This window comes from Hyposmocoma kahamanoa, unplaced genomic scaffold (genome assembly GCF_003589595.1).
Source record: "Hyposmocoma kahamanoa isolate Upper Pololo Valley unplaced genomic scaffold, ASM358959v1 94, whole genome shotgun sequence".
Lineage (NCBI taxonomy): Eukaryota > Metazoa > Arthropoda > Insecta > Lepidoptera > Cosmopterigidae > Hyposmocoma > Hyposmocoma kahamanoa.
The window spans coordinates 9,309,209-9,331,883 of NW_020654878.1; the positions used below are offsets into that span (position 1 = coordinate 9,309,209).

Genomic DNA, 22,675 nt, shown 5'->3' on the forward strand with positions numbered 1-22,675 from the left:
TATTAAACTGAAACTCAGCGAAAGCTTCATCACATGAAATACACACACACATAAACAACGTACGGAACGAATTGCAAACGTAGCACTACATCACGAACACGTAGACACAAACAGTGGCGGCGAGCGATGTAACATCGATGCTGCATCGATATTATACGGATACAGAGCATATCGATTCCACAATACAGTCACAACTCAATTCAGTGTAAGTCGGGCAACGTTGCCAAGATTAATGGATCGAAGAAAACTTATCGGAAGCCAAATTTGTATTGAGAATATTAATGGATGAATATATAAATCATGACTTAGTTTTGATTTTATCTGAAACTACACATGTGAAAGCGATATCGCTTTCGCGATAGTGCTTTGCTACAAAATCAAATGAAATTCGATTTGAATTGGAAGTAAACACATTCGCAGACTATTTCGGTGGTCTTAATTTGTCGTCTGTATAATTGAGTTCTATTTCGATAGCTAACGATAGTCGATCCGAAACTGAAAATAGCCGGGAGCGGTATAGTATCGCTACGGACAGATTAAACATCGAAGCCCAAATGAACGCGCGATAATTTATCGCACGTACCCCCGTGTGTATTAGCTGTATCCGACTAATGCCGGCATTCGATATTCGGCGCTCGGTCGCGATTCGATATTTACGATCGAACCAGTCGCATTAGACTGTCCGCCCGTAGGTAAATTAGCACAGATGCTCGCCACTGTTACAGTGATTCATTCCAAATTGGCTTTTCAGCGGGGAAAAAACGGGAGCCAAGTTGTGGTAGACATTATCTAGGGATTGGAGCTAAATAGCTTTTAAAAGAGTTTGCTGTTGCTTTCCTTTTTGAGGGTTTCGAATAGACTGGTGTTTATACTATTGCCGATTCGGGGTTCAGTCTTACTGTAAATCTCTTCACTTAAATACAACTAATACATTAGGGCTTAAGCAATTGCTTCCATTTGTTAATGCCCAATATCGGTCTTGATCTTCCAGTCTACATCTTGTTCTTGCATCTTTGTAATAGAAGGCCAACAAGACCTCCTAATTGTCGCAAGACCCTAGACTAAGACTGAGCCTGGAAAATTTTGAGCAAGAACAGGACTGAGTCTGCAAGTCTTGCTTTTCGCAGTTTGGTCAAGCTCAGAGGTAGGCGTTAGATATTGAGGCATTTGGTTCAAACCAATATAGATATTGATAGACGTACCTTACGGTGTCAAAACCACAGTTTCTTCTAATAACAAAGTTGATCGGTTGTTATAAAACGAAAAATAGTGTGTCGATGATTATAATTTAAAGTAAGTGTTTTTTTTTACTCACACATATACTAATCTTACCTGTATGACGGTGTATGCACCAAAAATCGAAAAACTAACTATAGACCCCGGGCGGGCAGCGCGGCCCTCACACGAGCGGGTCATACCTTGTGCCTATAACATACGCTAGCTAGTATCATTAATGAAACTTATGCGTGGGTTTAACCTGTATGCCTAAAATTATAAGCAATCAATATGATGTCTATTATGAAATATTGCAAAGTAAATTTTTCGTTATTTGGTTAGGCTTCTCTATACCTATGTAGAATTCATATGTACTCAAAATGTACTCTGAAAGTTGTTCTAAAATTTGAACCAACGCTCAATGTCACTTTTTGTAAGAGTAATAGATATAATAATAGAATAGATAGTTTGGTGATTAGCAGTAAGTAATTGTAAGAGTTGCGAGATTCTTGCAGCAAGACCGAGACTAGGTCTGAGTTTACAAGACTAAGGGTCGTATTCTAGAACTCTACTCAATGCTCAAGTCAGGATTTGAGTATGGTTTAAAGCACTCGAAATCATACTCAAGTCCCTGCCATTAGGGTCGTATTTCCAGTGCTTGTGTTTCCAGTGCAATCCTGACTTGAGCATTGAGTAGAGTTCTAAAATACGGCCCTGAGAGTGAGACGCTTGACCAAGACTTAAGTCAACACTACTTTCGTTACATCCACATTTCAGAAATCATCGTCCGTATCTTTAGTATCAATTATAAAATCGTTTTATATTTTGGTATCATCGGCATAATAGCCATTAACTTTCATGACTGTAAAATTCTTGGCTTCAAATTTCCACGTACAATCTGGAGGTAATAAATAAAAGCGTTCGCAATTAGACAGTGTAATGCCGAGATGGTAGCCTCACGATGGCTATCAAGGAAGGGCCGCCTTCACGCGTGCTAGATAGACTACCAGTAACACTAGTTAATTGTAAACAGTAAGCTATCTTCAAACAAAGGGGCTTAGGGGAGTCAGGAACAACGGCACATAAGAGTTATGTTAGTAGAGTCGTAGATGTAGATGCGTCATCGAATTATATGGAGTCAAACTAAATGGTTTACACCAAAAACCTATATCAAATTTCATTAGTTTGAAATTGTCTATATTAAAATTGTTTAGATTTACCTAAGGCAGGAATATAACATACATACAACACATAAATAATAACTGAAGTAAAAAAAAATACAGATAGCGCTTTACTAAGTTGAACTTTATAAATATGTATAGCAACCATTTTTTTTATTTTTGTAATACACAACTCAACTGAATTTATGCAAATATATACGAACCGAGCAAAAATGAACTGGAAGAAAAATCAACAATTAAGCAAGGCACTACGTTACTAAATGGTCACACTTCGTTAACCTCTAAAAAAGGACACAAAATATGTGGAGAAAATTACTAGGTGCGTTCAATATCACTTTAACAAACACCATGGTAGTTCCTTAGAGATTGATATCTGGTGTAATTGTATACTACATAGCATGAGTTACTCATTGTTAAGTGCCCACTTTTTAAATTGGTCGGTTAATTTGATTTATTGCATTGTCATGTTGTAAGTAATACCGTTTTTTTGTTCACAGATGGTTTACGTGAAAATAAAATGTATGTAGGATTGGATTATTGATCGAGGAAGGGCTGCCTTGAGGCGTACTACGCGACCGAGTAAAGTAAGTGAGAAAACGTTAGAATTTTATCATTCGTAGTATGAGTTTTGAATTTACTGAGTAACTATAATTGTCTTCGATACTGTAATTAAAATATTAATAATAATCATTCGAACAACGTAAATTCTTATCTAGTTAGTAAAAAACTTTGTACTTGTAAAACTTCGAGGTGTGCCACGATAGAGGTCCATTTATGTTTTATTCACAGATCGTGAAATTGGAAAATAAAAATCAAAACTAAAATAAATTATAAGGACGTGAAGGGATTGTAAACACTAGAAATCTGAAATTTGCGTAAGAGACGAAACGAATAGAAAACAAAATGTGCTCAGCTAATATAAATAAATATCAATATTACTAACGTGGGTACTTATTTAACATGATCATATATATGTAGTTGACGTCAAAAACATAATTTTATGAACGACACAACATAGAGTTCGTGTACTGGGTCGTAGTTTATTTTTAATGAACTGCAAATTATAGCACATGAAATACGCAAATGTTACATTTTCCAATAATGAACCCGGAAAATTACCTTCAGTATAAATAATCCAAGCCAAAGGGTGGCTTCGATGCGCCGCTACTGCAAATCAACCCCCTTCACCCCCGCTACCCCACCGCGGTCTGTCGACGATAAATAAAATTCACGTTTTAACAATAAAATGCATTTTCCGCAAATGCTTCCAGTGAATTATTGTTCGGGCTTTACGAGCTTAAAATTATATGGCCACGTGAAATTTCCGATCTCGATAATACGCGAGTTGTGTTGCCGACACTATTTTCGGACGATATTCCTGTTTTAAAATTTGCAACAATATTTTAAATCACGCTCTAAGAATCTGTTCAAGACTGTAATAATCCTTAACGATATTAAATTAACCTTCACACTTCAATCTGAGTGCATATTGCAAGGAAATACGTGCTTGCATTTTGGTAAATGCATGATGTACCTGTATTGAGGGTGGATGTACCTAGGGATGTATTTTTTATGCATTTTCCCATTTACGAAACCACATCCCTTGCTAAACTAACATGTCACGTACGGCCCCTAAAACTTATAAAACAATTCCCGAAGGAAATGCGATGTTTTATTTGTAACAAAAATAGATCACGTGGGTTGATGTAGAACCAATAGCGTCCCATGGCACAGATGGCGACACCAGAGCCGAGATAGCAAAAATATGAATTGTAGCATTCGATATTTGTCACTTGAATAACTGCTCCCGGCGGTACGGCCGAAATGGCCATGCTGTGAGTCGCACCTCGTTTGTCGTATGATAAATTTTTTGGACACCGAATTTCGAACAGTAATCTATTGACACGGTGCAGTACTATGACTTGTTTAGTACACAAACTGTCAAAAAACGAATACGCAAATATGAGCTATTTCTGAAGCAAGTAGAGTTCAACTGTCAATAAAGAACACTGAAAAGGTCTGCAGCTATTTTTATGTACCAGAAGGTACATTTGGTGTAAAAGTCATGTCATTATCAGCCAAATACCACATTAAAACATAATATGTGTGCATAGACGTGCTTACATTGAATTAGAATTATTCGATGTGATGATTATTTTAATTTACATGACGCTTAGGATTAAAGCAATGCTAATGCACAAAGCAATATATTGAACTGACAAATTTTGTTAAAGATTATTTGTAACAATCTTATTTGCGATATCATTACAAAGAAAATGCATAAGTCATTTTGTTTTCAAGCTCACTAATTCAACACCAAAAACTTGCGTTGGTAAACAGACAGTGGAAAATAATTCGGTCCATTCTATTTCAGATGTGGTATTTTTGTACTATGGTCACGGCCGTACGGTTGGCTCAAGCACTGGTTATTAATTTTCTTAACGACTAGCATGAATGAACTGGTGTTAGAGACCGGTTGGATTTAGAGATTTTGTAGCTTGACCCTTTTGCCTTTAGTAACAGAGGTGAAGTAAGTAGGTAAATTAGATTCAAATACAATGTGTGGGTGTTTTTTCGATGATATTACATTACATTCTTGACAATATACTGACTTTATCTTAAATTCATCCCAGTACTCGGAAATTCCATGAAATATTTATTTATTATAACCAACGAAAAGTCAGATGAGCACAAGGTTGCCTACTGATTTATAAACGTTTTCCGCTTTATCATTGAAACAATGCTCTGTAAATTTATACCTTTCTACCTAATACAAAGTTTACCTTCACTTAGCAAAGTAAATACATTATATACTTTTGTCCCCTAACATAATCAGCGGCCGAAGCAGCCACCGTTTGGTAATAAGCAAACAAAACGTAATAACGGCCAGTCACGCTAAGGAAACCAATTTGGGAGGTATTTGTAAACGTCAAATATGTTTGTGCGGACCTATTTATTGCTCGCATCCCTCACGTACGAGTAAATAAAGGAGACACTGTGATAAAGTGAAAAGAGATACCTCGACAAATGTGTAACTCTGAGCCTTAAACACCGATCCAGTTCCACCTGCAATATACTCTATCAGGCATCACTTAGAGTCTGTTTTTGCGCTGAGTTGTTATAGGCTAAGCGGTTCCGCGTTAAGGCGATGGTATACAAGTGGAAAACTCAGTGCGCCACGTGCGAATGATTCATAGTCGTCCCTTAATTAAAGAAGATTTTAATTGTATCGGATGTCTGTGAAAGCGAAAATAATGCACTCCTAAATTGGGGTAGGAATTAGGAAATTTATTTTTGTTGTCCATTCGATATATTGCTTTGCGTGTTTTACGAACCCTAATCTGTAGGGTATTGTTTCGACCTTTGTTTTTGCGTGTCCCAGTCCCAGTCATGGGACTGAGTTTTTATCTCTTTTTGTTGAGGTCACTTGATTTATTTGAGAAACATTGTAAAGGTACGATAACACTTTTTTGTTTGAATTTTGATTCGCACATTTTTGTTTATGTGTGAAACAAAGAACACTGACTAAAAATGATCTACTTTTGAGTAGGGTTGCCGTTGGAAAGTTGCCATTGGCATCATACATGCCCTTTATCAACCACTATCTGTCTTTAACCTCGTAAAGCAGTTAGCATATCAAAATGTATGTAATAAGTGAAGTGATTCAGACCCAGACAATATTGTCGAAGAAACCTATTATTTCTGTGATCACGTAGACGCCAAGTGAACATTATTATGAAAATATCACATACAAATTTAGCGCTACATGGCACCTATGTATAAACAGGGTATCCAGAAAAAAAATGTTTTTCATACAGAACTGATACTTGCTTTGACCTGAAATATTTGATTTATTATATTTACTACATTTTAGTGTAGATTGAGCGTTTAGCGCTTGTTTTATTGTAGTATACAGGACCTTATGAGGTTAAAAAGACACTACTCTCAATATTTTTATTGATTAAGGAATTAAACTATTATACATTTTCGCATTAGCCTTTCAAAGTAATTCCTCTTCCAAGGACATTCCTAACTGCATACAATCAATTCTTAAACCAACTAAATACAACCCCTTAAATTCATTTCGGCTACATAAAGTCAAGCTGCCACCAACTTAAAATATCTTTCTTAATTACAAAATCCTTTGTTGTGCGTATCTGATCTATGTAAACAGACGGGGCGAATGTTTTAAATAGCTACCAAATACCGGCTGAGGGAAATGAGCAAACATAAACGTCTTAATGGAAGAAATGGTGAAGGGATGATTGTAAAGTCAATGCTTTTTACTCAATAAATTAACCTATTACTTGTACAAGACTTCCTATCCTAATGCCTCCGAGGTGTCCAATTAAATAAATGTGAAGTAAATTTATGAGTAGATGCAGTACAATTTTTTCCCGTAATATAACTTCATTACCTAGTTGTACAGGGATCAAGCATGTTGAAAAATAAATTACTTTTGCATACGTACGTATGTATAAGCTTATATGTACGTGAGGTAAGCGTAACGATGCTTGGACATCAATTAACATGTGCCAATTTAATTTAGAACACCAATATTTAGTTTTAAAAGGTAATCAACCCGAGATTTAATTTATAGGTGATGTAGTGTTACGATCATGTAGCTTAACAGTACTTCATTTGGCAAACAATAGCGGTACGGTCCCACCCCGCAGCGCGACACTGGATAAATTGAGTCGAGCCTTACCCGCGCTCGCTCGCGGAAAATTGGGGAAAATCGATTTAAATATCTTGAATGTGATGGCTTATCTCGATCGAGGAGCTAACCCGAATCCATTGCCGGTGATACTGGTATTTGTGGAAATGTTCTTTAGTTGATTTTTCTGTGATTTTTTTTTCTTTTATTTCTATCAAGGGTAACAAGATATGAATTTCAAAGAAGATTACGTGTGTACGTATTTACTTACGTGTACATAAAAACTTAGTCTGTTTTGCATTATAATTGGCGGCGGGTAGATCATGAAAAAGAGCCAATTAAGAAGTGAATCGTTAGCTCGGTTCTCTTTGGTACTATCTAGATAGAAATACTGACTAAGAACATTCTACCGATGAATCTTGCACGCAAGCTTTAGACCCTCTGGAGTAAACCAATCTCCGAGAAAGTCCCTTAATTGAAATGCGCCTTTAATTTTGAATCAGCTATTACCAATCAAAAAATAAATCGCTTCGCCCATTCCGCAAGCCCCTAAGAACTTCAAGGTAAGCCTGTTTAAGTCAATCTAATAGAATCACCTCGGATTGCTTTCCGATATTTACTGTTTGATTTTTCCCCTCGTGTCGAGATTTGGGACGTTTTACCCGAAAGAGGCGTGTACCGGTTGATGGTAATGGCCGGTAGGGTCGCTGGATACATAACCTTCCTAATTAACAATTTGCCCTACAGTCTATGAGGTGCGACTTGATTATTTTATGAGTTCCGTACCTTTTTCCGTCTAGTTTTCCTGCTTGTTTCGGGGACGTAATTTCTTACAAAATTGTTCCGAATGAAGTAGATATTTTTTGAGATAAAAAAAATTGGAGCTACTGTTATGAATGGTTTTAATTTTTTCATAAATCTCCGTTTACAATTTGATATGAAGAATGCTACGACATTCTTGCTACGTTAAAATTACAAACTCACTCCCCTCAAAAGAATCCATTACTATTTTTCGAAAGAAAAAAAAATAATTCAACTGTGCAGTAAGTTTATTGAATTGATCATGCGCAAATATTTATTGATGGGGACAAAACACGATAGGCTCAAAATTTATGAGGAACCAGTAGACATAGGTAAGTTACATAGATTGACATTGGTAGCAATCAGACAAATTGGCTCCAAGCCCCTTCTAACCGAATTAATCTGATACGTAGGTTTTCTTAGCGAATACCACTTAGATGAGGAATTATGGGGAGGAAGGCAGAGAGAACCCATGCGAATCATATTGTTTATTGAGATAGGCAAATGAACGCTGCCAAATCAAATTGGAGATCGATAGTGGCTGTTAATCCTGTACTTGTCTGTATTGAATTAACTTTTGAAATATGATCAGAAGGGACTATATTTTTTTACTTCATGCTTTTAACAAATGAATTTATCATTATATATTCCTACATTTTAAACAATTTGAAAACCTTTCAACAGAAAGTATTTTTCAGTGTATTTTTTACCCGAAATATGGAAACATAAATAGAATTCTTTTTTTAGATTTGCTTTTATAAGTCGTTTCCTTGTAAAGATACGATTCCATCTCCCCCAGACATGTGTTACGTGAATAAATATTGTACAAATCCACCTTTAAATAAGCAGTATAGGGGGACATAACGTTTTTGCCTCGTACGAAATAAACGATGCTTAAGATATTTATTACGGGATGAGTTTTTAGATATTGGACCGTTTTTCTGTTCCACTTATTCACAATGAATGTCACAGAAACATTAATTGTTTGATATTTTTCTTATAAATTCGAAGGAGAATAAGAAATATTACTATTAAATTTAATTTTCAAATTTTTATAAAAATGTACTTCGTATTTCATATTATTACCCTTGCCTAGGCGTGTAAAATGGATTTTATCTTTCAAAATTTTAAATATAGAAGCAGTAGAGCTTCTTGTCGAAGAGTTCGTCCAGAGACGTACTGCCACCTTATCTACTTCTGCCACCAAGCAGTAAGGTAAGTATTACTGCGTTTCGGTTTTTAATTGTAAGGTTGCTAGTGAAAAGATTGGCTCGTGTCCTTAGATCTTTGCTACTAAAACTCTGAGTGACATTGCAACTGCTATAGACAGGCGTGTCGCTTACCACCTCACGCGCGATTTTTTCGTCCCGTTCGTCCCCTTGGTATCATAAAAAATATTGTTAAGCTGTTTACCAATGTTATACATTACACTTGTATGAACCAAAACACCTACGTACCTAATTTTGTACGTCCAATACCCAATATCCAATATCCAATAGACATTCCGAGTGTTTTGTTTCTTATAAATTACAAAACATTAATTCACTCAAATCCTTCGCCGGAAAAACTGATTATCTAATTAGGAGGCTCCACAAGAGTGTTCTAACTGCGGGCTAATCACAAATTAATGGAAGCTTGTACTCGGCGTCGCGATGATAATTCTACCGCCCTGCTGCGCTAAGAACCTCATCAATTATGGCGAAGCCACCCCTTGTGCTCCCCTTGGTTCTAGCCACTAGAGGTACAGGTCTATTTAAAATTTTGCTTTGAAGTTGTTGCTCAGTACTATACTGCTTCTTCAAGTGTTATTGAATCCTTTTGAGGCACGAATGAATTTCTTAAATAGAAATTAAACTATTTTTTCGAATCTAAACCGCGTATATTTATTTTTCTCAAACATACTCAGAAAAATTTGCATTACTGCATTACTTTCAAAAAACAAACACGGAAAGTTTATCAGTTATGGACCGTGCGACTTCTTCGCGGCCAAGGTCTGCAAAGTAAGTATGAAAATCCATTACTGTCCTCTTGTCCAAACTTTTGAATCTACTTACTAATAATAAACTATATAAACAGGCAAAAGAAAAACTATACATCCAACTGCCCAGTGTTCATATCTGCGAGAAATAGAAATACCTACCGATTATATAAAGAAAAAAGAAAATCGCGGTAACATTTAAAGTAAAGTGTTGTGGTATTTTTTTGTGTTTTTGTCTTTTTTGTATTTTTGTACTTTTGGTGGTCGAAAATTAGTGCTAGTGAGAAGAGCGATAACGAAAATATAGTAATAGATACACATTCAAACATATCATCAGAAGTTTAGCAGGCTACTATTATTAATGTGCCTGGAAAAACAACAACATTTTCTTTTAGCAATTGTCCTAACACGTCAAATATATACCTTTAATATTATAATTAATATTTTTTACTTTTACTATTATACATCTTCCCCTCTTTAGCCTTTTATTATTTCCTCACATTGTTTGAAAAAATTCTATACATGCCTCGGCGGGAACGGGGATTGCTAGAATCGTATAATACGAGTCCTCGCTATCGCTCGTCCTTGTCTCATCTCGTCAAGCAAACCCTTACTTTCGGGCCTCTGCAATAATGTGAAAACTATTTCAACCAAATCAACTTTTCGGGCTCTTTACAGGTCTCATGGTTACGGCAGAAAAGCACCTTTTATTAACAGTAGAGCTCCTTGTGAAACCGTTCGTCCAGGAAGTACTGATATCTTATCAATTTCTACCGCCAAGCTGTAATGTGAAAATTACTGCGTTCCGGTTTAGAAGGGTAAGGGTGTTGGTGAAATTACAGGCGCATGGAACTTGTCAGCTTATGTCTCAGGGTGACGGGAACAATGGCAGTGTCCCTAAGATTTTTGCGATTTAAAGCTCTGAGTGGGACTACAACTGTTATGGGTAGGCGTGTCGCTTACCACCAGGCGCACGACTTGTTCGTCCCATCACTTGGTACATATTATAAAAAAACACAAATTTAAATCCAAAAAACTCGAATTTGTTAGTTTCAAAATACATAAAGTTATATATTTATAAATGCATATACATTCCACAAATAGCAACAATCGATACCTTTGGATGTGCATAGCATGTACATTCAGTAGCAGTAGAACCAGGAAAATACTTTAATTAGTACCTTACCTATTTGAATGAAATGAATGAATGAACGCGAAATTGAATTCTATTAACTAGGCAACAACATTTAAATTCCTCTGATATATAATAATAAAATAAAGAATAATACAACCGCGTAGTCGCCGCGTAGACCAAAGACAAGTCAGACTCGCCCGCGCGGCGACCGCGCGATGAAATTGGTGACGAATAAATTAAGGGTGCTGGTGAAATTACAAGCACATGGGAAATGTCGACTCATGTCTCAGGGAGACAGACACAGTGGCAATACCCCTCAGATCTATGCGATTTAAAGCTCAGAGCGGCGCTGCAACTGCTATGGACGGGCGTGTCGCTTACCACCACTTGTGTGTGACTTATTCGACACGTGGTTTGGTATCATAAAAATATTTATCTATTTTTTTTAAACGTTTGTACCTAATATTCATTGGGTATTAAAGTTTTTCATGTAAGCCAATATGTCTGTCTGCTCACTTATCGTTATCGTAAGCGTCTAACTGTAATTCAAGCCAAAGTATGTACTTTTGCAATTTTCTAAATAAAAAGTGTTCCGTGAAAGCGGTTATCGTGACTCTACGGACGTTAAAAAGTGCATGCCTTCGGAAATAAGTTTGAAAATATTCCCCATTTATAATTTCATATCGTGAGCGTTCATACTAGTAAGTACCGAGCCCTACCCTTCGATAACTAATGGCTCTTTAACCAGTTGTTGTACCGATGCGACACCGAACGTTTCCGTCCCAAAACCACACTTGATTTGTGGTTCCGTCCTTGCAAGAGTTACTCACGGTGTTTGAAACACTTGGACGCGCCATATGGCAAGGGTACACGCCCAACTTTGTGATTACTCTAATTTATTTGACAGTCACAAGATATATTATAAGTGCGCTGCAATGTGACAATTGCAACCCTAACAATTTAAGGATTATACAAAAATATGTGTCCATCCATCCATCCATCCATCCATCTATATACATTTATTACTACGACGAACAAAGTCAAGGGTAGTATTTATTGGATTAAAAAAATTAAGTATATCCCTTGTTTCCTAAAAATCGGCATTCGTTAGCTGTATCTCACAAAAACAGGTTTTATTTAGCAGTCTACAATTTGAACGGGATCACCCTAAACGGGGCTCGTGTTGTTATGCTATGAATATAAATCGTGATAAATTCCTCCGGCGGAGGCGGGGAACTGAGGGGAACGCGGGGTGGAGCAGTGAAGCCTCAAGGGCTTTTTTCTTAAAAATAACTTTTGTCAGAGCAATTCGGAGGAGTCCCAGGATTTATGGAAAGGTGGTGTCACCCCGGTAATTAGTTTTTAACTAGTTGTGATAAGGGTCCGCTTGTTTTATGCGCACAGATAATAAGTTAGAATAATGCTCCGCTGCTGGGATGGAGTAAATTTGCAACATCTGGAACTCTAAGATCAGTATTTTTTAAATTGGTTTTTAAAAGAAACAAACAAAAGGCCAGTGTGTGTTTTGTTAAAAACTTTCTCCTAAACAAAAGAGTCTGAAACAATTGTACTCTACATGTCACAATATTTTTATGGTTTCCATATTTCGCGCGTTTGCGGCCCATCATATCGAATGATTTACGAGCTCCTTACAAAAGAGAAAAAAGAAAGTTTCTTGCACGAAACTTCTTTTATTCCCGGAGAAAGTTGCGTAAAAAACTGGAGGCGCTTAGAAAAAAGCAATTTTCTAGCTCAGGTGTGTGAGATGTTCTTTATCTAACTTTGCATCTGAACGGTTTTGTTTATGACGGCATATTTTTTCGAAGTTTTGAACATTTTATTACGTTGTACCGTGAACTCATGCTTTGTGCCTTTTTAAGGGCATACAACGGTAGAACAATTGTTGTTGTCAAAACTTGCCGGTATTAAAAAGGTAGGTAATACTGCTACCTGTTTTGAACGCATCCATCAAAAGAGTCATAAAGATTAAAAAAGGAACTGCTTTGTAACGGTTACCTGAATTATAAAAAAATTAAAATTTTATATTTAAATTGGTAGCAACAAAAGCTTAAATAATAAGCAAGAGAAAGCCGCATCTCTTTTTTAATGGACACGGAAAATATAATTTGAAATACTCTTTATGGCTCCCATAATGTAGCCAAGTGGGCCAAAAAATGGTTGTCACCGTCTGGCGGAGTACATTAGCATGGAGGGTGTGAGGCAAGGAGGCTTTATCAGGAGGGCCTTTCCTGAGGGAGGACCAAATAATGCGATATTGCTCGTTTGTGCGAGGGCCTATTTATCTATTAAAAAACGCAAGATTTACGAGCGCATATAGGAAAGTTCAGGAAGTTTTTATGCTGTTCCTCAGAGCCCGGAGCTAATATAAGAGATTGATGCGTGTTATTTTAGCCACGCTTGTGTGTTTATGTTTTTTGTTAGGCAACTTTTCTTTCGCTCCCATGAAAAGTGAGTACTCAGCGTTATATGATAAAAAAAAATCTACACTTTTTCCTCAATAATTTATGAATACCTTAGTAATTTAAACCCTTTTTTATTTACGATTTATTTGATTTCACTAACATTTTAATCAAAACTTCTGCTCCATTTGGAATTCTCCACGTCCAAAAAGCGTTTTATTTCTCCGTCAGACTATGACGAGTTACACAATTCCGATAGGACAGTCACGACGGCACGATCCACCGTGAACTAATACAGAGCAAAATCAAGCAAAGTTTGAGATCGTTAGTCAGTTTTAATGTTTGTTAACTCCATGGAATGCATTTTAGTTTGGTGTCCTAGGTAATTGAACAGATTGTAGCCTGTAATGCTTTATTAACCTTTAGCTTGCGTAACAGATAGCGCATTATTACTGTGAATTGCATGTAATGCTAATATTTTTCAAAAATGAAAAATCTTCAGTAATTTTTTATCATTTAACCAGTTCATGGACAGTACTTAAACAGTACTTAAATGCACTCCAAAATGTAACTACTTTTTTCTATGCTTATACTTATATTGATTCAATAGGGTAAAACCGGGGTAGATGGCCATAGGATACAGACGACCAATCACAATATTTCAATTATCCGCTAACTGGATGGCGATAGTTATTGCTCAGTTCGCATCGTGTGGTGTCTAAGTGCAAGTGTACGTTGAATCTTTCAGAGCAAAAAAAAGAAACGTAAGTAAAAATCCTTGTTAATTGTTTTGACAAATGCAAACATTTTTTAGAGGGTTCATGTTTTACAATGAAGTTATTTTTTTCAAAATATATATTATTTTTGTATTTATCGCTTAGTCCACATCCAATGCTTTGTTATAAGCTCAAAATTTCACGTGTCATATTTTTTCTCGTTTAAATTTTAAGTGTGGCCACCTCTCCTGGAAAATGAGGACAGATGGCTAACAAAAATCGGTGTAAGACGGCCATGTGACCAACTTATACCAATCATACACAGGTCTAAAATATTAATAAAATAATTTATTTATTTTCGAACTTGTTTTAGGCCTACTAAATACAAAAGAAAGGTAGCCGCAATGAGAGGGAATTGCACTGAAGAAACATTAAAAGCAGCTATTAATGCTTAAGAAATGTCTCAATACTTGTAAAGGGCTCGAAACTTTGGTTTGTTTGAAAAACGGAATCCGGAAAAATAGTTCCATTTCATAACAATCGCGAAAACGTAAGAACTCCATAGCTATTAAAGTTGCTGCTGCTATGAAACCCCCATATCGAAGACTGGCTCCAATGAGTCGTGTGCCACTTTTCGGTTCACGAAAACTGAGAATTTGACGACACGAAGAAAAAAGAAGACTTAGAAAACAAAACACCAAATAAAAGACATATCTAACACTATAAATAATTACTGGACATCTTACCCATAGTCCTAAGGTCATCACACTCGGACACCTCGGAAGAGATGACCAATCGTAATTTTGGTTTAAACTAATTTTAAGGTTGGTCTCAAGACAATTTGTTCTTTTTTTCTGTTAAATAGTTAATAGTTAATTGTTCAAAGTTTAATATCACGTAAAGATTTGCAATGTAATATCTAAAATTTGATTTTGACAGCGTTGAGAAAAAACTATGGCCATCTACCCCGGTTTTACCCTATAAGTAATAATTACGTTTTATTACTGACCGCTGAACCCGTCAACATTTTGTACCGTACAGCTATGACGGTAGTAGAAAGATTGCCGTTGAATCATATTCAATTAGATTTAAAAACATGCGTTTTAGGGAAAAAAGAACAATGGCGAAATAATTGTGAAACGTATACTTTAGCGTCTTCAAATGACATAGTTACATGTTTGAATAAAATTAAGTCATTAAGTTTTTTAAATTATTAATGGCCCGTCTAAGTCTGGAAATAAAATCGTATTTAAATGAAACTCAAGTGACAAATTAGTAAATAATCGAAATGATATATATATATCTACAATTGTCGAGTTTCTTAGTTTTTTAACGTTGAGCGATTTCTAATCGCCAAAAAGACATTTTCAAAGAGTACACACACAGTACCTATAGGGCTACTGCCATAAAAAACTAAATGGTGTTGTTCTGCAAGAGAAACGACAAAAAACATACCTAGGCGTGAGGCTAGATAGCTGGCATGGCATGCTCAAATAGATTATGTTCGTTCCAAACTATCAGCACTTGTAGGATCCCTTCGCAATATTGTGCGCTGTTTGCCTAGGCAAGTGAGAGTCACAATTTATAACTCTTTAATAAAGCCACATCTTTTATACTTACTTGAAATATGGGGCAGTGCAGCGAAAACGCAATTACAACAGCTACAAATTTTACAAAATAAAATTATCAAATTGCTATTTCATTACCCATACTTAACATCAACTGAAGAGCTATACGTAGAAACTAAAATAATGAAAATTAAACAATTATAGATACTATTACACAACATGCATTCTTATTCGTAAAATATTACACAGGAATATTCACACTGAGCTTACATTCGTAAAAAAAAGATAATCACATACCTAAGTACAATATTAGCCTCAGAGCCAATCATCTATCTAATCCTGCCCATGATCAGAACTAACTACGACAAGAGGTCGATAGGTTTTGGAGGAGTGCAAATCTTTTATAAACTGCCGTCAAATGTAAAGGATGCGGAGTCATTTAGTTTATTTAAATCAAAATTATATAACCATATTATTAACGATCATTCACTACTGAAATAAAGATTTATATAATAATAATGTAAATTTGTAAACAGTTGAACTCTCAACTTATGTTTGTATCTAATGGTAGTATTGGACTGGAATATTGTTAATTTAGTGATTAGTTGTATTTCATTGTGTAGTTTGTACCACAGCTTGGGCTGGAATATTGTTAATTTACTGATTAGTTTTTAAGTTCTCACGTAAGTGATAATTGTCTTAATGAGAATAAAGTATCTTTGAACTCATACACAAAAACAAATTTGTTCAGGAATTTAAATTTTACCTTTTTTAAATTTAACCTTTAAACCTACATATTTTTCATAAACTGACGTAAACAAATATCAACCAAAATTTATATGGGAGTTCACCAATGTTCTTTGGTTAAAAGTTACTTTTGCTATTATAAAGGTACTGTGATGCGTATAATTAATTATACTTCTATCACTTCGCACTTAACATCGGTGTCCACTTAACGGTACTTAACCTTCACATGTGTGAGTGTGAGTGTAAATCATTACATTTTGTCAGTAGGTACGTTGTTGATACTTCTCTATGGAGGACCAGTACGCGACACCTACACAGAAATCGCTGGGAAATCGAATTGTAAAGCCCGTATTTGGTATTTTGAAATTCATATAGCAAAGAGGCACTCCGCACTACAAAGTACAGAATATGGTTCTAAAATCTTTATAAGGGTTTAATTTTTTTTTTTTGTTTTATCTTTAAACGCCATTGCTGTCCATAAACGGCTTAATGATTACTTGACTTAAAGACGTTGACATTCAAAATTGACCGTGGAAAAGAAATACTTAGGAATACTTAAAGGAATACTTAAGACCATATACTCAAGATCTAACGATTCCATACAAATAGCTATACAGAGCGAGTATCAAAAAATGTCGATATAAATAATATTCTCTATTGTGTCCCCAATATTCCATCAATAGACATGCAACAGTAGGTATATAATATACGTATATTATCAAGAGGGAATTGGCTCCAAACATAGTACTAAATTCGCAGGCGACACCCGATACTGTGGTATTATCTGCCATTATTTGTCATCGGGTGAACAATGCCTCTGCCCTCGTAATATACCTACCTACTATCTTACTTAATTTAGATGCAATTATTATAATGAGTAATTTGGATACTACGATTGTAAAGCATGAGTAATAGAGTGTTAGCACGGAAGTATACAGTATTATAAGGTAGTATACCCAAGCAGCACACCCATATCTAAATATATACTATGAGATAATCTAATAGAATTTAATTCGATTGAATATTTTAAGAGTTCAAATTCCCTCAAGATATCACGAAGAAGGTTTCTAGATAATTTAAAGTAAAAGTGAGCACAACTTTATTAGTAGATCACAAGAGTGCTTTGAGAAACTATCTGTAGGTAGTGTTAAGAGTGATTCTTATCTTTTTTCTCAAGTAACCTTTCTAGAATGCTACAAGACCATTTGTAGAATGTAGACAGTTTTTGTTTAGTCTTGTAGACAGTTTTTAGATAATTTATAGTCTATGATAGTTTTCTTAGTAATGCTATTTTAAAACCAAAATACTAAAGCGTTACAAACATAAGACGCAATTCTCTTAATACTAATAGATTTCAAGTTTAATCGCTTACAAAATATAAACTATCAAAATTGCAACATGGCGAAATTAGACATAATATTTCTGACTATTTTGCGCAATATTTAATCGGTTAGAAAGCGCGAATTGACGTGCGACTTTAAATACATTGTAAAAAGTGATGTAAAACCTGTCATAAAAGTAATGCGCTCGCAAAATTTTAAATATTTATGTATAAAGTATAAACTTAATAAATGTACAGTTATCGATTTTTGGTTCTAAATATTTATAGAAAGCTTAAATATACAAAATAACTTACAAAATAAACCATTTCTAAGAAGTTCTAGGCTTCTTCAAGCTAATTTCTACTAAAATTTAATTTTTAGAAAGAAAAGAAATTTTGCTCGGCTACTTCATAGTCATTCTTTAAAAATAAAAATGGCGATAAGAATTTAAAGCTTTTTTTAAAACACTATTGGGAGCATTTTGTCTATAGCTGTATCTATAGAAACACTTTAGAATACGACAAGATTATTTTTACTTGCTTTAGTGTAGTTGATCTTGCAGAAGAATATTCACTCCTATGAAACTTTTATGATTGTCTAAAAAACGCGATGTTTCTAAGCGATTTTTTCTTTTAACAGTATTACAAAACCTTTATAAAAGTTATAAGAATAGTGAGCGTATTATGCAATAAAAACTTTTCAAAACACTAGGTCAAAAAAACAATTTAAAACATCCAATTTGTCGCAAAAAAACATTATTCTGTGGATAAAGGTGGATAAATTCCCTATCATATAAATATAAGGTATATTTTAATGACATACCTAACTTATGTTGGAAGAAATAAAGTTTTCATTACAAAATTGAGGTTATTTCTTTACGCCAACCACATTTCACACAATGATTTAACTGTATTCTATTGACTGAAGGCACAATACACATATACAACATTGAAGTACAGTAGTTTACGCGCTCAATTCAATTCTTTTTATTACTTCTTATTTATTTGTCAACAAACATAATCGGCCATGACCGGCTCGCGCGCGAATTACAACTATTGTATCCAAGGTTGTTAATTTGTGGGGAATTCCCTAAATTGTGGGGAATTTCAACTAGATTTTGTGGGGATTGGCGCTATGTGAGGAAAATGTGGGGATTCTAACATTTTATCATTTTGTTCAATCTGTCAATTGCTGATGCATCGCTAGTTTGATCGTTACTGTTAGAAACACTGTGATGAACTATATCGACGTGTTTTTCAACATCACACATCCCTCGTATTATTAACAAGCAGCTTAACTAGAATTATTATTAGAGCACTTGGTTCTGAATTGTAAAATTACCAGTCGGTGCGTGTTGAGTTCGCGATTCTTTCTCCCGCTTAGGCCGGTCCCCGGGTGAAACAAAACGAAATCAGCTATTGATAAACAAAGCCGAGCACACCACACCTTACCACTCGTCAACTTTAAATATTAAATATAGGTCGAAACTCATTGATTATTTCTAACATTAACATAGTGTCACCAAATGCACAACAAATAATCAATTTACTTAATTTTGTAAAGCATAGAAAAATTTTTAAAGATTGATTACAGATTAATATTGAATCTAATTAAAATAAATAAACGATTTAAGATCACCTAATTTTATAATTAGTTTTACATTTTACATTCTGTTTACATTTACAGCGAACGTAATAGATTATTACATTTTGAGTTTCTAAATTCTATATTATATTTTTAAGCAATGTATTTCTAATAAATAATGAAAACCCGAGATGTGGTGAATTTGTGGGGAATATGAACTTTGCTCTACCCAAATTTGGGGATTTGAACCGTGATTTTTGGGGATTTTGAACAATTGGCATTGGCAACGCTGATGAAGGTTCACCTCTTCCACCAGATCTTTTAATATTCTTTACTTTATTCATTTTGCATGAACGCTTACAACGTCCAATAAAGTGAAAACCCTAATTGTAGTATTTTTTAAATAAAATCTACTGAAGTCGCGCTATAACGTGTTTGTCAATAAGTACAAACACTACAGAATGTCTATAAATTAAACATATCGAGAATAAACTTAAGAATACTAGTTTTTAGACTATTAATATAGACTTTACTGGATGTGTATAGAACAATTTTAGTAAAAATAACCAGTTTTTCTAGTTGTTCTGTTCGTGTGTTTTGCCATTTCACCTCCGGCAAGATTCGTGAAGAGAAGAGAGAAGAAACGTGTTGTCTAACTCTGTAGTGTGGTTAAAATCAACTACACTTTTTTTGGATGAGTCCTTCTGTATATATGGATACCTATACATTGTCGACCCGTCCGTGGACACATTAGGAATAAGGATGAAATAATTAAAGATGTATTTTAGGAAATGAAACTATTTTTCCGCATTTAAATCACATATATTTGTTTTTTCAAACAAACCGACGTTTCGGGCCCTTTACAGGTCTCATGGTCACGGGTGAATCAGGAAAACTTAAGAACTCTATAGATGTATTTTTTTTTCTTTAAGTTTATTTTTGTATTTATATTGTATATAGGTACTTATTGCAACAGTGCCTAATTCTATGTATCAAACTCTGTTTGGGTGGTGACGACAAAGTTTCATTCAAACGCATCGACAACTTTCTCTGTCTCCTTTATTCGATGTTCACGAGAGCTTTTACGACACTGGTTACGTAACAAAATAATACCAATGTTAGGACTGCATAGCGCCTAAGAAAGTGTACCTACTATATTTATAGAACTAATAAAACAATGTCAATAAATTCACGTATTAAGAGACTACAACAAATGACAGAAAGCGACTAAATTAAAGTATACCGACAGCTGCTCCGGTTTCAAACGTTCGCGGGAGCTACTGTACTACACGGGGTACCTAATAAATAATACCGGGGTGAGTTAAGACCACCTAGCGAGGAAGCAGCGCTTGTTTACGACGGTTCCCCGCCATATTGTGGCCACCTACGCAATACATTTTGCTTAGCAAATTGCTCAGTTTGCAGTGTCTAATAACCCCTTAATGAAGGAACGCTGGGCTTATAATGTTCATGTTTTAAAATGTTAAGTGAATTTACGGGAAAGAGCGGTTATAAGAGAAATACATACCCGCTATCCAGTCAAGGAGACAATGTAATGTGTCTTTCTAATATCTTTAATGTTATATATTTATAATCAAATAAAGTTGAAATCACTACGTTTCCAGTGCCTTGTTTATGTGTTATGACCATCTATACGACGACGTTCTATTGACGACCTCGGTGGCCTAACGGTCCCGGGTTCGATTCCCGGTAGGACCAATTTGGGAAATTAACTTTTCTAAACCGATTCTTGAGTAGGTGTTCTGGGAAGTGCCCCACCTTGAATTCTGTTGCTCTGGTACTCATAGTACAGGGAATTCCCTAGTTTAAGACCAGGCAATTAATTAGCTGGTGTGGTTATTTGGCACATATTATTATTATTATAAAGTAATCTCATAGTATGTAAATATTACATTACATACAAAAGGTTTATAAACTCACAAAAAATAACGACGTAGTGGGTAGTAGTATTGGTTACCTGAAACAAAAGTAAAATACAAATTTATTAGTACATATGCATGACGACCCTAACTAGATGCATAGTTGTTGCATAGAGGTATAGATAGCGACAATGTGTCAACGTCAAAGTTGACGTTATAAAATAAATCTGCTTTTCAAATCAAATCACTCTACATCTAATAGCGCCCGCCCCCTTAATAAAATAATAGTCTTTAATTATCACATTTAAATAATGTAACGCAAATTAATTCACTATGTGGCACGCGACCGATCCATTCACAACACTCGAACACTGTCCATAACAGTTCATTTGAATACAATCTAGATCTTCTATAGTGTTACTGGTAGAGTTTAAATTACAGACAACGCAAATACTGTCTACCTTATCATAATAAAACATGGATTTTTAACCTACGCTATTTGCTGTAAAAATGACTACATGTATTCGTTGTGAGAATATATTTCTAAAATTCTAAGATTAAGATAAACGCTGCCATTTTTCCGGAAATTCATTTAAACGTTCAAAGTAATGTTTTATTTAGTATATACCAATATTACACCATCTTCACACTTTAACCGTAACATAGGTATCATTATGTTTCAGACAATTTCAACGACCATCTATGTCAGATATATCTATATGATTCAATATCACATACGCTTAGCGGATAATAATGTACGCAAGTCAATGTTTATGACAGCTCCAATGAACTCATGATGTATTATTAGTCTATTCTACTGTTTATCTATGAATTTGGGTCAAGGAAACTTATGTGTAACGTTATATTTTTGCTGTGTGTTTTTATTGAATCCGGATTGGGGTTCCATTTTCAACTCTGATACAGCTGTTATAAGGCTATGGACCGTAGGCAGGGTTAAACGAAGAAGCTAAAATAAAAGGAATCTTTCTTCATAATCTCGTGCACACTGCGTGCGCACAATGACATTTTAAATGAATAGATTATTTTTTAAATCTATCACTATGTTTACAGTAAAACAAGAAAGGATCGATTTAATTAGAATGTACCTGAGAAATTAAAAAAAAATTAAATTTTTAGACTCCAATATGTAATCAGTCGGTTTTCATAGTTCCACGTGTGAGCGTAACGCACACATAAAGTTCGAACTTTGGCACACTACCATAAATCAAGGGGCGTTATACGCCATGTTTCACGAGCCCTCTCCATCTCCCTCGTGCTAATATAAATGATCATATATATGTCTCTGTCTAACATTAAGCAGGAGCTTTGAGGGGGTCCAGGGGAGGGGAAGCTGTCTAGTCGTGACGTATTACCCGACTGGCGGTCGGTCAGGTCAGTTTGCTTTGTTGTGTTTGTTTAAATGTTGGCGCTTTTTCAAAATCTTTGTTAATAAATTGCAAATTCATACAAA

The 22,675-nt window shown here is 35.1% G+C and overlaps 1 protein-coding gene and 1 long non-coding RNA gene across 3 annotated transcripts in view; one reads left to right on the forward strand and one right to left on the reverse strand.

Annotated features, from left to right (window-relative positions):
* Positions 1–3,253, forward strand: part of LOC113237892 — a 33,409-nt gene extending 30,156 nt beyond the window's left edge. Inside the window, exons 3-4 of the long non-coding RNA XR_003311073.1 lie at positions 2,894–2,980; positions 3,186–3,253. This is a non-coding gene — a long non-coding RNA (uncharacterized LOC113237892). The remainder of the gene's footprint in view (positions 1–2,893; positions 2,981–3,185) is intronic.
* The window catches only part of LOC113237890 (homeotic protein ultrabithorax), a 192,089-nt gene that overhangs the window by 120,942 nt on the left and 48,472 nt on the right, over positions 1–22,675 (reverse strand). The gene's annotated exons all lie outside the window — the stretch shown is intronic.